General features: G+C 37.0%; 1 protein-coding gene across 9 annotated transcripts in view; it reads right to left on the bottom strand.

Moving 5' to 3' along the window:
* The window catches only part of RAPH1 (Ras association (RalGDS/AF-6) and pleckstrin homology domains 1), a 109717-nt gene that overhangs the window by 76386 nt on the left and 17471 nt on the right, over positions 1 to 15860 (bottom strand). The window contains exons 1-2 of one of the 9 annotated variants that reach the window (XM_064451786.1): positions 14415 to 14599; positions 13490 to 13566 (exon numbers count right to left, since the gene is read on the bottom strand). The exons of 4 other annotated variants lie outside the window; for them this stretch is intronic. The gene's annotated coding sequence lies outside the window, so the exon portion shown is untranslated. Of the gene's footprint in view, positions 1 to 13480; positions 13567 to 13782; positions 13841 to 14414; positions 14600 to 15860 lie in introns of those variants that run through there. 4 more of the 9 variants (XM_064451785.1, XM_064451787.1, XM_064451791.1 and 1 more) reach the window with 4 other exon arrangements.

The raw sequence follows: 15860 nt of genomic DNA on the forward strand, positions 1-15860 counted from the left end.
AGAAAACCCAAATGAATGTCTGATATACCTGAAATATAAATGCTAAAAATGAAACACCTATGTGTGTCACCACATTTTTCTGTTTATAGTTAGCCATTACAAAACAGCATAAGCTTAAGAAACACCAATGGGGAAAAAAAAGTGTTTGAGTAGGGAAATAATCTTTTGGCTGAAACATTATCGAAGCAGGAAAGTCAAGAGTAGAAAAAAGCATAGAAATCAGCAGGAATGGGACTTTTCTATGACAGGAGAGGGATGGGGATCATTTGGCAGTAAACCAACACTGCTCAATAGGTAGTGATGTGAGGCATGTGGGCTGAAGGGGCCCTTGCCACTCAATGAAATTTGGGAGCAACTATGTGGCATGAAAAGGACAAAGTACAGACAAGTTCTGCACAATATGGATGTAGGTGGAAAAACATGTTTATGAATCTCATAACTGTAGGAAAACCACTGCTTCGAGAGGGCACTTTATCAGCATCTTCCCTCGGGTCTTGCAGGTGATCAGGCACAATTTCAGATCCCCATAAACTTCACATGCAATAAGAAGAGAGAAAGCTAACTTCCTGCTGCATAAACTGCAACTCACTGTTTTGCCTTGCTGATACTGGAAGAATCCAAGTTCCATTTTGACAACCCCACCAGGCAAGAAAAAAAAAAATTCCCTTGAAGGAATGTCCTAAACTTGCACAACTCTTCTCAGCACTTGCTCTTTTCCTCCTCAAAAAGTAAGAGAGAAGCCATTCCAGAAATTATCTCAGTCCACAAAGCAACTTCTGTGAGACATCTGGTTGAGCAGGGTGCCAAAACCTGTAACAAATCCACCGCCACTATTCTCTAGTAAAGCCTGCACAAACTGCTGAAGAGGAGTAAGTCTGTGAGCAGATATAGGGAGGCATGCTCATCATTGATAAAAGCCGAAAATACAATTTCATTCTTATATGCTATTTTGGCAGAATGTCGCTGAAAAAGTCCCTTCAACATTTCTTAAAAAAAAAAAAACCACAGAGAAAACTGACAATATTTCTCCCTGCATTTTTCCTTTTTAATATTTCCTTCACTTGGGATTTTGTTTCTACTGTCAATTCAACATCCTTTCTCTGGAAGGATGGTTTATCTTAAAACAAGAAGTCCACATAACTCAAACCAGTATCAGCAATTTGAGGTATAAAGCTACAAAATTTGTCACAGACTGCTAAATGGAATCTATGCATTGCCTACTGAGCACTGATCTTAATCTCTAGTTTATAAGCCTTACGAAACTCAATACAAAAGTTTTTTAAATTAATTTTGTATACTGAAGATGGGCTCTAAAGATATATGTTCATACTAGACGCTGCATTACTTCAGTTTCTGAATAAATCTTGGCAGTGGAGTGTGAGGGAGGGAAGGGGGAAAATACACCAGTTCTGGACTCTACTCCCTGGAAAAAAGCACTTAAAGCAAGAAAGCAGCCTCAACATTAAGTTTTATGATGTCAAAGGTTAGAACAGTCCAAAAGCCAGATAAGCACCAACTGATGCACACCCATAGAACTTTAACTAGAATTTAATTGTTGTAATTAAGACCAATTGTAAACATTTAACACAGAATCAATGTTTCAAAGCACACATTCCTGAAAAAGTAAGAAAATCAACTTCCCTAGCAAAAAGGAAAAAAGAAAGTATAAGTCATGCCACTGAGGAAGTAAACAGAAGAATTTCTATACAGTAGCACAACCATGGAAGACAGGGCTGACAGCTGGGTCTTGTTAAAGAAGGACTTTAAACAGAAGGATTCATGGGATTAGGCCATCATTCCTAAGAGACACTGTTCAGATCCTAAGCTGCAGAGGCCTGGTCTAAACAGCTCAGCACCTGAGTCACAAACGACTACTGTAAAGTCTGCTGCCACCATGCTTGGTAGCTTTGCAAATGGAACTTTTCTTGCATATGAAACATATGAAAACTAAAGACAATACAGCCACTGAAGCTGGGGGTGGGGGGGTAGGGGTATAAACGAAGTGATTCAGACTCCACACTTTCACTCATGAACATAAATTTCAATTTTTTTTTCCAAAAAGTTTCTTAATTAGAATCTCCCCCCGCCACAATTTTAAACTAATGAGGTTTTTTTTATTCCATGAAAGATAATCCTAAGCAGGTAGCTGAGTGCAGCTATTACGCACACAGGCATATATACACTGTGCCTTATATTTCACATTTTGTTTACAAACATGTTTGGAAGTCCATCAGTATTCAATTCAGTATTATTTGTGTCCCTTATCTAAGTTTGTTGCTGTGGTAAATCAATAACCCATGGTAAGACAGATTTAGATGATGAGAAAAAAAGAACACCAAGGGCTGACTAAAATAATTTTAAAGTTTACAAAAAAGTTTTTCTAAAAGTCACACTTTTTAGATCAGACATATAATTTATGGATAGTTTTAAAGCCATCTGAAAGTAACATGGGTGCTCGTTTTCCACATTTTTTTTAATACAGAAAGTGAATGAGCCTTTTTAAACACCAGGGCTTCTTCTCAAGGGTCACACTGACTGAAAAATACTGCACGTTAGTCTTATTTCCATATTAAGAAACAAGGTCATAGGGATAGGAATGAGATACTCCATGGCATTGAACAATCTGGGGGACAAATACCCTCCTACCACAACTGAACTGTGAAAACCAAGAGTCCCTGTGGCTTTCGAAAGGTAAGAATGGTATTCTACAGGATGGCTCAGGGACTTTGCCACAGAGCACCTTCCCAGAGAATCTTCAGCAGCAAAATGGATTATTATTTCTTTTGATAGCAGCTACCCTTTGACTGCCATCCTTCCTGGCAGCCACACAGACTCTCCTCCATCACACTGGATTTATTTGGAACACACTACTTAGTAAAATGTCACAGGTGCACTCAGCTTGTCTATTTCTCAAGATAGATAGGGAAATGACTTTCAACATAATTCACACAAACCATGTTCAAGTTGCCCAGGAAAAGTAAAGCAGAGTGGAGATTGTGTGATGTGCTAAAGGTAGCAGATCATTTGTACTTGCCCCCTCAGGAAGAAATTCACCTACAAGCACACAATGGGCTGTAACCGTAGCCAGCCACATAGCAAAGGAAGTGCTGTAGCACATGCTTCCTCCTTCTTCCTTCCAATCCTTTCCCTGGATAAATATACTGCCTGTTCAGATGAAGAAGCTGAGCACCAAAGTGTTAAGATACTTCCAATACCAAATCCTTCAATTTGACCTATTATCAAGAACATGCTATTGTGAAAGGGGCAGCCTACCTCCTAGCTGCATTACTCCGCATGATCAAACTCATTCATGAAATGCACACACAGCTGTATCAGCTGGGTAAATCTACAAACACTTATTTTTAGCAAAGCATTTTGAGAAATTCATGCAATATATTATTGTTATTGGCATTTAAGAGCTGCAGAATATTTAAAAAAAGAAGAAAAAATACCAACACATTCTGAATGCATGTTTTCTTTGCATTTAGAAAACACCTACAACTGGCTCAGAAACAACAAAACTGTAAAGTTCTCTTTCTCGCTATCCCAGAGCCAACTTTCTACAGTCCTTTCCAAAGGATTTTTTGGAAAAATGTTTCTACAAGCTTTCCTGATGTCCTTTTTTCTTTTTTTTTTTTTTTAAGCTTCTGTTCCAACAATTCAAAACAATACCTTACACACTAAAGCTTGAGCCAGCCTAATACTTCACTGATGCTGGGAAAAGGAAGAACTCTCCTTCCCCTTCATCCACTAGCACTTTGCTCCAGAACATCACCGAGCATGCTCAACCTTCTAAATCACCAGAAAACTCACTGAACACTCCAAACACCAAAACAATTTTTCTGCTGAGGTAGCAAGCAGAAATAGATTACCCTTTGGACAAACACTAGAGCCAACACATTCTTTTGGGTTCATACCAGACAGCTGGGAGAAAGGACAGAGAAAGAAACAAGTGGAACTTACCATTTTTGGGAGAAGCAAGTTCACCTGTAACAGGCTCACCTGTAACTTGCAACTCCACTTCTAGCTGTGTGTACTATAAAAAATTCAAACGCTTGGCTTACATTAAGTTCATAATAAATAGAAAAGGCTACCTTTCCAATTAGTACAGAGAAAATTTCAAATGCTACCTACTGTAGGTAGCAAACACATGCATGACACTGAAACACACTTAAAATCTTACTGTGTTTACTTATTTCAAAATTGGATAAGTTTTACCAAATCAGTAAAATTACATGCCTTAATAAATTACTTTAGCTACAAATATATTTAAAGCTTGTACTTTTCATTACAAGCATTTAATGTTTTTGTACTTTTCAGATATCAAGTTAACCCTAATGAACACTAGATTTAAACAGAAGTTGGAACAATTTGGGTAAAAAAAAAAATAAATGTAGAGCATTACCATCCATAAATACATTAACAATTCTGAATTCAGAAAACTTCCAGCATTAACTCTATGGCACTGAGGCGCAAGATATGAAAACACAGTATGCCCATGCCATTACAGCGAGCTTTCATATTAGAAACTAAATACAGAAATTGTGTTTTCCCTGTTGAACTTTTTCATTTAATCAGACATTTCTGGAAACTAAAAATGTATTTCACAAGCACAGTACCTTGCATATATCTGTGGAATTGACTGTCTCAGAACCACCCAACAACACCACATGTAAGCATGTCTGTGCTTGAAAATGTGTGTGTATATATAAAATTTTAAAATATATTATTTATAAAAAAGAAAACTCTTGCCTATGTAAGTTACTTATTCACTAGAGTAGTCTGTAAGTATTTCTAACATTGAAACATTTGTGCATGAGCAAAGGTACAGCTCTTAAAATGCATCACAGAACTGATGACATAAAGGTACAAACGCATACTTGTTGCAACATGAATTCCACTGAAGTAAAATTCGAAGGGAAGGGCTTACACTTTAACAGGCCTGTATTTGTAGCAGTTTTCCCAAATTATCAGGAACAAACAAGACATTCTTTCCTTAGATGTAAACACTCCTTTGCTACATGAAATGGTATGAAGCTGCATCAGGGGAAGTTCATACTGGACGTTAGAAAAAGGTTTTCTACTGAGTGGGTAGTTGATCACTGGAACAGGGTCCCCAGGGAAAGTCACAGCACCAAGCCTGTTAGAGTTTAAGGAGCATCTGGACATTGCTCTTAGTCATCTAATCTAGTTTCAGGTAGTCCTTTAAGGAGCAGGGCGTTAGACTTAATTACCTTTATGGATCCCCTCCACCTTGAGATAGTCTGTGATTCTACGAACACCTCATTTGGGTACAGCTATAATTGTGCAGTTTACTACCAATTCCATGAAGTTCAAGTCACTTCAATTTTTCATTGTCTGAAGCATACACTAATTAGTTGATACAGGCTGCCACTCCTGCCAGTCTGAGAAACATTCTGCAGCCTTCATACAAAAATTAAGCCATGATACATAAGTTCACATCTGTTTCAAAGTTTGTATATGGCTTCATTCAGATGAGTACGCAACAATCTGCTGGCACCACCAGCATGCAGCTGACTGCCTCTAACTCTGCTGTGAGCAATGAGAAAGGGATGACCAGCTTCAGGCACACAACAGAGCACCCTTCCTCCTACAGGCTTCCTTCACAGCCTTCACACCCTTCTAGACTACAGTACGTGCTTTATAAACAATTACCTGTTAATAACTATATCTGTGTTTTGGAGTTTTTGGTTTTTAAAAAAGAAAACAATAAAAGATATGAGCATGAATGGTTAATGTCATACCACAATATTTTCAAACTCCTAAATTCAAATTCTTTTGAAGAATACTTGGACATACTTCAATACTAGAAAACAAATAAACAAAACAACCACCAAAAAAAAACCCACCACAAACACACCCCCAACCACTCATAATTCCAAGCAAGTAATACCAAGGGCTCACAAAATTCTGTGTAATGACCAGATATTAACAGTGCCAAGCTAAGTCTAGAGTAACTCAGCCAAAGTAAAAATTTTCTAATCTTTTCCCCATGTTGCCACAGTCAAGACTGCAAAATTCCTTTGGAATTACACTTTTTAAATATCTTCTGCTAGACCTTTACTTAGTATAAAGAGCACTTACAAGAATACTCTGCTGTAGAACCTTGAATACCTTAACTCTTAAGTATTTAAACTGAACCCTAATTGCAACTACAGACAATTTTTGGTTTTCAGCATTTGAAATTATTTTTCTCTTATGGAAAGATGAAGACAGACCCTATAGTCTGTTTCCTAGAGAAGGAAGAATAACAACTTCCCGTTGTCCTTGTCCAGCACAGACACATCTCACTAGCACACTCTCAAGGCTTCCCTACCTCAAGTGACATCTTGGAAATTTTTGGTTTTAACAGACGTACAGAGCTCCATACTCAAAACAAGGGTACCAGCCAACTACACACTCAGCTGTGGCTATGGTTTCTCTCAATTCCCTGTGCCAACAGCTTGATGCAGTTGAAAGCAAGATCTTTCTCTTCCCAATATCTGCCTCTAAAGGTGATCTCAAAACATATATACTCTACCTTATTATCTTGTTATATAACTGAGAATTAAACCCACAATCTTTAGAAAACTTCAAGTAAGCAAGTTTGTAAGAAACAAACTTTCCTGCCTCTTTTTGCCATCACATCTTAATATCAGAAGCCATCAAGGTGCACTCTTTCCTGAATTCAACAGAAAAATGGAAAACTTTGCAAGAAGACTAACTTATAGATGACTTGTCAACCAGTCAGATATTTTAATTCTTTCATCTTTCTCTGCTACAAAAGTAAAGATACTACCAAAATACTGTTTAAACCAAGAAAAACAACCAAAAACACCTTTTACAAACATATTGATGCTACAGTCATTTAAAAACCCAAACCTTTTATAGACGTATTATTTTATTAACAACACACACTACCTCAGTGTTTTCCTTCAGAACACAAAAATTCATGTTCTCATAAGAAAACAATGACATGCAACTTCTAAGCATTAAAACAGGGCTAAGAACAAGCTTATACTGTAATGCATACTGAATTTGCATCATGCTCAAAGAGCCATGCCCTTCCTAAGGCAAAAAACTACCTGAGTTTACAGTATTGCTGCAGCCAGTCTCAGTTCCTTTCCAAAATACTTAAGCCTGTGTCCACAAGGCTGATTGCCAGTGCTGTCATTTCCTTCAGTATAAAATCTGGAAAGCAGGAAAGATGGCTCACAACAAATGAAGGAATACCTGATGTACACAAAGCAGAACCTAGCGCCCACTCTGGGCCCATTTTTGAAGTCTAACTAAGTATACTCTATTGCAACTTAGCCATAGTGAACTCCGCCCAGGATTAAGGGTATTCCAGTCAAGAATTCTCATAGATGAGTACTTTTCTGCTATATAAAAACCAGGAAAAACTCTTATTCTAGACCTACATTGTTTTGGCAAGAGTAGGGGAGGAGGTTATATCTAGTTCACAGAAAATTAGGTCACCCATTTCATAAGGAAATATAAACTGCATGTTGAAGTTTGAAAGCATTTCATAGGTACTCTCCCTCAACAGAAATTTGGAAGAGATTTATCACAAATTCTGCATATAGCCAGATTAATTATAAATGCAGGAGGAAGGAAGTTCGTATTTACAACCTTAGTCAAACAAAACCCCATTATATCATCTTAACAGCTGTGTAACAATTTGGCAAGCCTCAGAGTGAAGTTTTATTCTGAACATCCCAAAAGAACAATTATTTTTGTTTCCTAAAAAATATCTTCTTTGGTATAAAGACCTCTCTAAGGATTGAGCCAGATGAATAAACTACAGAATACAACATTAAAAGTGGAATGCGTACCACAATGACTATTTTTACTGCTAAAGCTGCTGTACTGAGTTGACCACACTGTATAAGTAATGTCATTTGTGACACTAGAAATGGTAATTACTTGGACCACATTCACATCTTGTTAAGGACAAGGATTGGCAAGAAAGACCTGATGTGCATTAATTTGCTATCGCCAAAGTGAGCCACAAAGCGGCAAAAGTAGCTATTTAAAATGTAGGTGACAGTGACCAGTTTAAAAGCCATATTATAATAAATCTCTTAAATATTGAGGTGCTATTGAAAAGCAAAATAATTTCCAAGTTGTATTTGTCTATTCCATTATTAAAAGATTTATGCAGATGTTTGTGGAACATTCCATTAGCCTACCCTCTCATTTCCTCACATCGCTAAAAGCGAGGTGAGAATTTGCTGGAAGATTTTTTTTTAGTTTCATTTTTTGTATAAAAGATTATTATGTTTGAATCTTAGCTTTCTACCTCAAGTTGAATTAAATCCAAAAAGCAGCACCGTGAAAGGTTTTACAATGAAACTTAAAAATTATTTCATGGCCTTTATTGGTTTTCTATCTTCATTCAGACCTCTAAACACCCATTCAGTCCTAAGCCTTGCTGGCAAGGTCTTCCTATTATCTTTCCAAAGGATTCATAAGATCTTCCTGATAGGAGCTACAGCCTAGCATACCTTAAAGGGCCACACTGTGACAAATTAGAACAGGTTTACAAGCCAAAAAAGGAAATAATTTTTGCAGTTATAAATTTCATTCCATTGGGAGGTTTCTGCACATTCTCCCTGCATCCCAACACATCTCTGCAGTAAACGTAAGTTATAATTTCTGATGTATGTAATTAAATTCCTTATATATACTTATTTATTAATAACTTCTGCCAGGGCCCACGTCCAGACTGTAAAAGAATATTGCATTTGAAAGTGCCACACATCTGTTTCCATCAGCAGGAGGGGAACACTGGCATGAAATGGAGCTGCTTCTTTGGAGGTACTGAAACCTATACAGGTGATGGACTTCATCCATCTTCACCCTTCAGAATTAGACAAGCCATTCCATCGCAAAGATGAGGTATTACAGCTCTTACTGTTAAATCACCACCTCTGCTTTTTCTTTTTTTTCTTTCTCCTTTTCATTCACAAGAAGCATGTTGAAATGCATTCATACACGCCAGGGTATCTCATTCACTTACATCACAGGTAGTTCACTTGACTAACTCTAAAGCATACAGAGGGATGGGTAGAGAACATGGTTCCATAGCTAGAAATACCTTGGCAAAAGAGCTTTATCCCCTGACATTAATCTCCCCTCTCCTTCTAGTCAGTAGTAGAAGTAGACCTAAAACTGTAAAGAAACTCTTTGGTTCCTGACCATCAGAACAAACAAGGAACTTCTTAAAAGACGGAAAACTAGGGTAAGGTAGAACTCCAGCTTTTCAATTAGTATGACACAACAGTAAAACCAGGAAACATGATGAAATCTGATTTTTAGAAGGGGAGTCTAACTTCAGTAAAACGTTTTCAGAACATGATCAGTGCTTTTTGATTTTAAGCCTAGCATCCAAGAACACTTACACTGATGCTTTTCAGGAAAACTTCTAGCAATGTAACAGGGTTTGTGCCACACTAGACTTCAGATGAAAATGTTTCATGAGGAGAACTGGTTTTCACACTGCAGCCTGATAAAAGATAAGTTGATTGGTTCTAAGCATAAAGGAAGAAAGTTAACTTTGGGCCTTTAAGATAAAGTAATAGAGAAAATAAAAGAGTCTACCCTAGAACAGGCAATGCATCTGAATTTTCATGGCACATAGATGTATTACGGGGACGTATAAGAGATTGAATTATGTTAGTTGTGACTCGATGGCTGAAAGGATTTGACATAATTCAAAGCAACAGTTTTTAAAACAGATCAACTGATAACAAACCATTTAATACAAAAATAAAAATAATCACCACTGTCTGAGCTACACATCTAGGCTTAACAATCCCTGAGCATTTCTGATGCATTTAATCTCTATACACTTTTGTATAAATTGGAACATCAAGAAGTTAATTGCCACATTGATTTTCCAGGTTGAGGTGGGACAGAAAAATCAGGCTTTAAATTAGGTCAAGGACAACCCAAACATTTTAATAAAGTACAAAAGAGTTTAGAGAAGTCCCCTATGCTTGTTGACACCACTACGTAACATATTTCAGATGCCACATCCAAAATAACCTCAGGATATTTTTTTTTTTTTTTAAAGTAGATCTAGTTAATCTCATGTCTAAGCACAGAAATCATCCACAAGTTCAGTTCACAGGTCTTGCTGTGTAAGAGCTAGATGAAAGATATTAGAATTTTTAAACTCCTTTGTTAATATTTATCATGAAAGTAATTTTCATAATTTAGGCTTTTCCCCCTGTCAAATCCTTTAAAACTGCTGAAGTGACTAATTCCAATCACTTCATTAATGTACTGGAGATTTCTTGATGCAAAGCTCCCACGTAAGTATAAACACATCATCACAACCCCCCTCATAATCAAGTACCAAAAGGAGCCAGAAGACCTCTCCCTCCCATCATAAGGAAAAGGTTAAGACTAAACTATCTGCAGGGTGCAGCAGACAACCCAAGCAATTTGTATACACAAAAACAGAAAATCAAAGTTTCTCTTATATAAATCTTCTCATTCATCTAAAACAGATCAGGTTTCCTTTTTCCAACAGGAAGTGATAGCCGAAAGAAGAAACAGTGTATAAAAAGTCAAGAAATATTAGACTTACGGTAGTTTATTTGGGATTGGACATTACACACATACAAGAGACAGTATGCCATTTAAAATTTAATTTTACAAGTCGAAGACTGGAAGGAAAACCCCAGAAAGGTTTTTCTTAAATAGGAGCAACAACAAAAGAGAAACAACCCAAAAAACAAAAAGCCACCTTCCAAAACAAACCAGAAAAACACAAACAACATAAAACCAAGCATGAGACTACCCACTCCTTTTCAAGTAAAGAAAAACAAATTAGAAACACCCACCAACTGTAGGAAAAAGAAAAACAAGCCCAGAAGTCAGTAGAAGAAAGTGGGGAAAGATTTCCACACATTGCCTTTGTTGCAGCGCTAAACAGTGCTGGTCACATGGACCAAGGATGGATTCCCAGTACTCCCATCACTTCATACCTGCAACTGTATTACAGACGTCAGAAAGTTAGAAAGTTGTAAGGTCAATTCCAACAGTACCTCTTTCCAGCTCTACGATTCCTGAACAGTTTATATTTTTTAAAATGCAATCAAGTCACAGAAAGCAAGTTCTCAGCCCCTTTTTCAATTCTTGTGCATGATCTAAAGAATTTCTCCCAGCTGAGAATATGTCTAAAGGACAGGACTAGCATAACTAATTATACTATCCAACCTATCCCCATGTGCATTTTTGAGATGGGGAACACCAAGAGCGGTATTCTGTCCAGTTCTCAGTGGGTGTAATACCTCCTGTGGGACAATTCTAGCCAAGAAAATTTAAGAGCACACATGCAAACATAAGCCCAAGGTCAGGAAGGAATTGAGCACAGAAAAAGGGATTTTTCTACCTATCCAGTTTCAAATCAAGCAGCATTTCAGAAGCAAACATTCCAAGACCAATACCTAAAAAGAGGACAAGAAAGCTACACATACAACTTTCAAAACTACTCATCTGCAACTCAACTAGAGAAATGGAAGACTGTATAAGGAAAAAAAACATGCATGTAACAAGAGAGCAGAAAAAGTGTGGTTCAAAGATAACATGGACAGCATTTAATCTGTAATATAATGCTTCCTCTGTGGCAGATTTAACTTCATCTTTTTAAATAACGTTCTACTCCTCAAGACACTATAAAAGTAAGATCAGCAATACACAGAGGGCACAAATCAATTTTTTACAGAACACAGTCATGGATATCATTTCAGTGCTTATCTTCCTCATCTTTGGAAAGAAGAAAGATCAGAGTTAGTTACAAACAGATTTTTCTAAACAAAATCTATTAGGCATAGTTGCAATAAAAATATGAAAACTACATGTTATCAATCTGTTTTCCATTAAATACTAGCCTACTACATGCAGGCCTAATGATAGGAAGATCATCACTATTTACTAGTGTTGAGATACAAGCCTCAAACCATATGTTCAAACTAGTTCTGTGTAACTGCGCAGATGACTCTTGATGCACACAGGATCAGACTGCTGCTACCCCTCCCAGTGAAATGTTACTAATCACATTACAGATGCAAGCAGAACTTCAGAAATTACTAACGAAATATTAAGTAAACTAATGGCTTCTTTTACCGGACCTTCAATTCCCCCACAGAGTAGTGTTCTTCAGTTTAATAGATGACTATCACAGCACTACAGTTACTCACGACGAGTCCAGTCAGGCAAAACTTCAAATTTTCTTTTCAAAAAGTGAACTAATCGTACAACATCTTAACTGGTTAACCACCTACGTATTCCAAATTTTATTAAAAACCCCCCAACTTCATACCCTACATACCACTGTTTTGAACAATGGCTGTCCCTATACTCCAAAAAGTTTGATACCTCAGTCTGAGTGTCTTGGAATAAACAGACATAATCTAAGGTGATGATTTAAGATGCATACTTTATCTACAGTATTCAGATACAAAACAATACATTTAATCATACTCCAAAAACAAGAAAAGCCCTCCCTACCTTTGGATATATGTTAGTTCCATATTCCTGTCAATAATACTGCCTGAATCATGCTAAATTACCAACATTTTAAGGAAGGCAATGCAGCAAAAGTCATTTTAGGAATGAAGAAGCAGCTGCTGAATTTATTGGTAGGCTATGCCTTCTCAACTCTTATGGCACATCATAACAGTAAAAGCATGCCCAGTTGTAAACCCAAATATTTAAATCCATCCTGGAAGGCAAAAAGAATGCAGACAACATAAGGTCAGCTGCAATTTTTAACATTTCTGTAAGAGAACAACTGGCCCTTTATCTTGCTTTTGAACTCACTCTAAAGTAGAAAAATAAAGATTTAGGCAGCTTTAACTGGAACAATGTACCACACAAGACATATCAATATCTTTTAACACTTTATCATCTGATCACACATATAGAAATGTTACTCTCAAATGGTCACAGCCTGTCAAGAGTTGTATCAAAGAGTATGCCAGAGTAACCTTATCTTAGAAAGTTAATAATGAGCATAAATACAGAAAACTAAGTTCTGGCCTTCTAGTTTCAGGTAAGGTACATTTTAAACAAAAAGACGACCGTGTACCTTCAAGATTTAAAAAGAGATAAAAATAAAAAAATGGAGAGGTGGAATCCAAGCTCAGAAGGTAGGGGTTTTATTAATCTCTACAAAATGAAAAAACTGAATAAACTCTTAGGAAGACATTGCTTTAAAGCACATTCTCCTGTTTTACAAACACTTTAAGACTTATTACTGTTTTCAGGTGCACTTCTCATTTCTCAAAGGCTTTACAGTGTTACAAAGACATGAGGATCACGTTATACAGGGACATAACAATTCGTGGTTTCATCTTCAAAATAAGAATGTATATACTTCACAAGAATTAGCAGAAAACATTAATCATCAGAAGGTACTAGATAGGAGGAATAATTTAAAAAGGTCACAGATAATACAATAACATGCCTTACGTACTGCACTCAGATCAGTCTTTAGGCCAGAAAGCAAGCAACAGCAGTTCGAACTCTTTTCGTGACAATGATACAGCCAGCCTGTAGATTAAATCAAAGTAATTTGTGTCAAGTAACAATGTTTTTTTCCTACACTATGTGTATTTTAGATTTAAAGGCCACACAAACATAACATGCTTTTGAAGGATCTAGGCCCAGGGAAAAAAAAAAAAGACACGCATAAAATCATTGCCCAAACTTTTGGGCCTAACAGTCTATCCAAGCTAACTTCCTACATGACACCTGTAAAAGTACTACCTGGTACTTCAGGAGAATGAATATTAAGTGACACCCCTTTTCAAAAGGAGAGACATGCAGTCATCACATTTTAGAAATGAAACACCACTGAAGTTGAAAGTGCACAGTCTGAAAATACTTTGTTTGCTCTACACTGGACTTTCAACCCCACAATGCACGCTAGTCGTTCCAGGAATATTCCATTCCTGTTGATGAAAGATAATTTAAGATTTTTCATTACAAAGGAGTAATAAAGAAAAGCCCTTGGAATTAGTTAGTTATTGTTGTTTTTGAGGACCTTCTGAAGTTTTTGCACAGATTGAAGCTAAATAGGAATAAGCAATATCAAAATACAAATTTCATTCAAAATAATCACAAACATTTGAGTGGAGTTTTTGTGGGGATTGTTTTCCATTCTTAACAAAAAACACTCTGATTTTCACTAACTAGGATAGCAAGCACAGTACATTAAACTGTATGCTGCACTATCAACTGTTTAGTTTAGTTAATACAGAGCAGTCTTTGTAAAGACACTGTTTGTTTCACTTTAAGAACAGTGACATGGATATGTGGTTCCTCCTAAACATTTCACTCATTCCCTATTGCTTCAATTTTCTGCTCTGCCAGCTGCCAGAAGGGAAGACAACACTCACGCTTTTCTATGGAGCCCTCCTCCTCCTTCCATGCAATTTCTGAAAATGAGACTTCTTCCTTGCTTGTTAGAAAGAATCTCTGAGGTCTCTAATCTGGAACAATTGAGCATTTCTTTAGAAAAATAATTCCTTTCCTTCCTCCCTGGGCAGGAATTTATTGCTGGTATTCCCATCAATCTGACAAATAGCCTCTCTGTTTTACAGAACTGATTATAAGATATCACTAAGTTACTTATTGATAGACATATCTAAGTAGAGGTGAAAGCAAAAGTGATCTTGTTACCCAGCTTCAGGCAGCGTTGTTTTCCTGACCTGTGCCGTCTCAGAGACAGCCAAAGGAATTAATTTTTAGTCAATATTACTACCTTGCAAAGTTACTAGTGAGTGAAAACTACTGACTTTCCCCTCTAGCCTCCCCCAAAAATGCCACTCTAATAGATACAAGTGCTTTTCTTAAGCCCTCAGGCACAACTACTGTTAACTAAAATCCAAACTACTAGAAATGTTGGTCACTGATACACACAGCACACTTGCAGAATGCTTTTCCGGGAATAGCATGCAATCATCCATGTTCCTATGAAAGCCTCTCAGAACTACATGTCCAAGCAAAAGGTCATCTTTTTAAGCCATGCATTAAAGAGATAAGTGACAACTTCCTTGAAGAACAGAGGTCTGTAAGGCATTTTTCTTTAAAGGCTCAGAACAACTTAAGGCTTTTTTCACTGTGGGAATTTTTTGGTTTTTTTAAATGCACTGTAAAACACATGTGTGTAAAAGGTCTTTAGTCACCTGTGAAGAAGAATGATTACAGACACCTGGGAAGTTCAAACATGCATTGGTATATTAAAACACATTCCAACAATTATTAACTCAATTTTAAATGGTGCAACAAGATCACAGTGATCCTTCTAGCAAGGAGGAAAGCAGGAAGCAAAATTACTAAGGATAAATAAAGAGAGCCTGGAATGCTTGGCTTCTGGCATGGAATCAAAAATCCTATGCAAGATGCCTCATCACTATACAGGCATGAACTAGGCAAGCCAAAATGAAATCGAAAACAACCATACATGAGCGGGAAACTGCCTAGGAATGGCCAGAGCAATACCAAAGACTGAGGTGTTATTTTAAGTCCAGGCAGTAATATACCTCCCATAGAACAATTGTGAGGAAACTCCCTGGGCAGTGAACATTATCCTCGCTTCTGAAGGAAGCTAGAGTAGATATGCCATTTACCTTCATATAGGACATCTTGTTCTTGTAGACACAGAGTTTCAGAGTTAACACAAATTTAAGAACTTCAGATCTTTGTGTATTCCCAACCAGTGATATGAGAAAACCTGAGGGAACACTGGCATATTCATAACGAAATGCTTTCATATTTGTTAGAGAGTACTGCTCTTCCCACTTAATTCAATACTTCTTGTTCTAAACCATGAAAAAGAGCAA

Source organism: Phalacrocorax carbo, chromosome 5 (assembly GCF_963921805.1).
Source record: "Phalacrocorax carbo chromosome 5, bPhaCar2.1, whole genome shotgun sequence".
Lineage (NCBI taxonomy): Eukaryota > Metazoa > Chordata > Aves > Suliformes > Phalacrocoracidae > Phalacrocorax > Phalacrocorax carbo.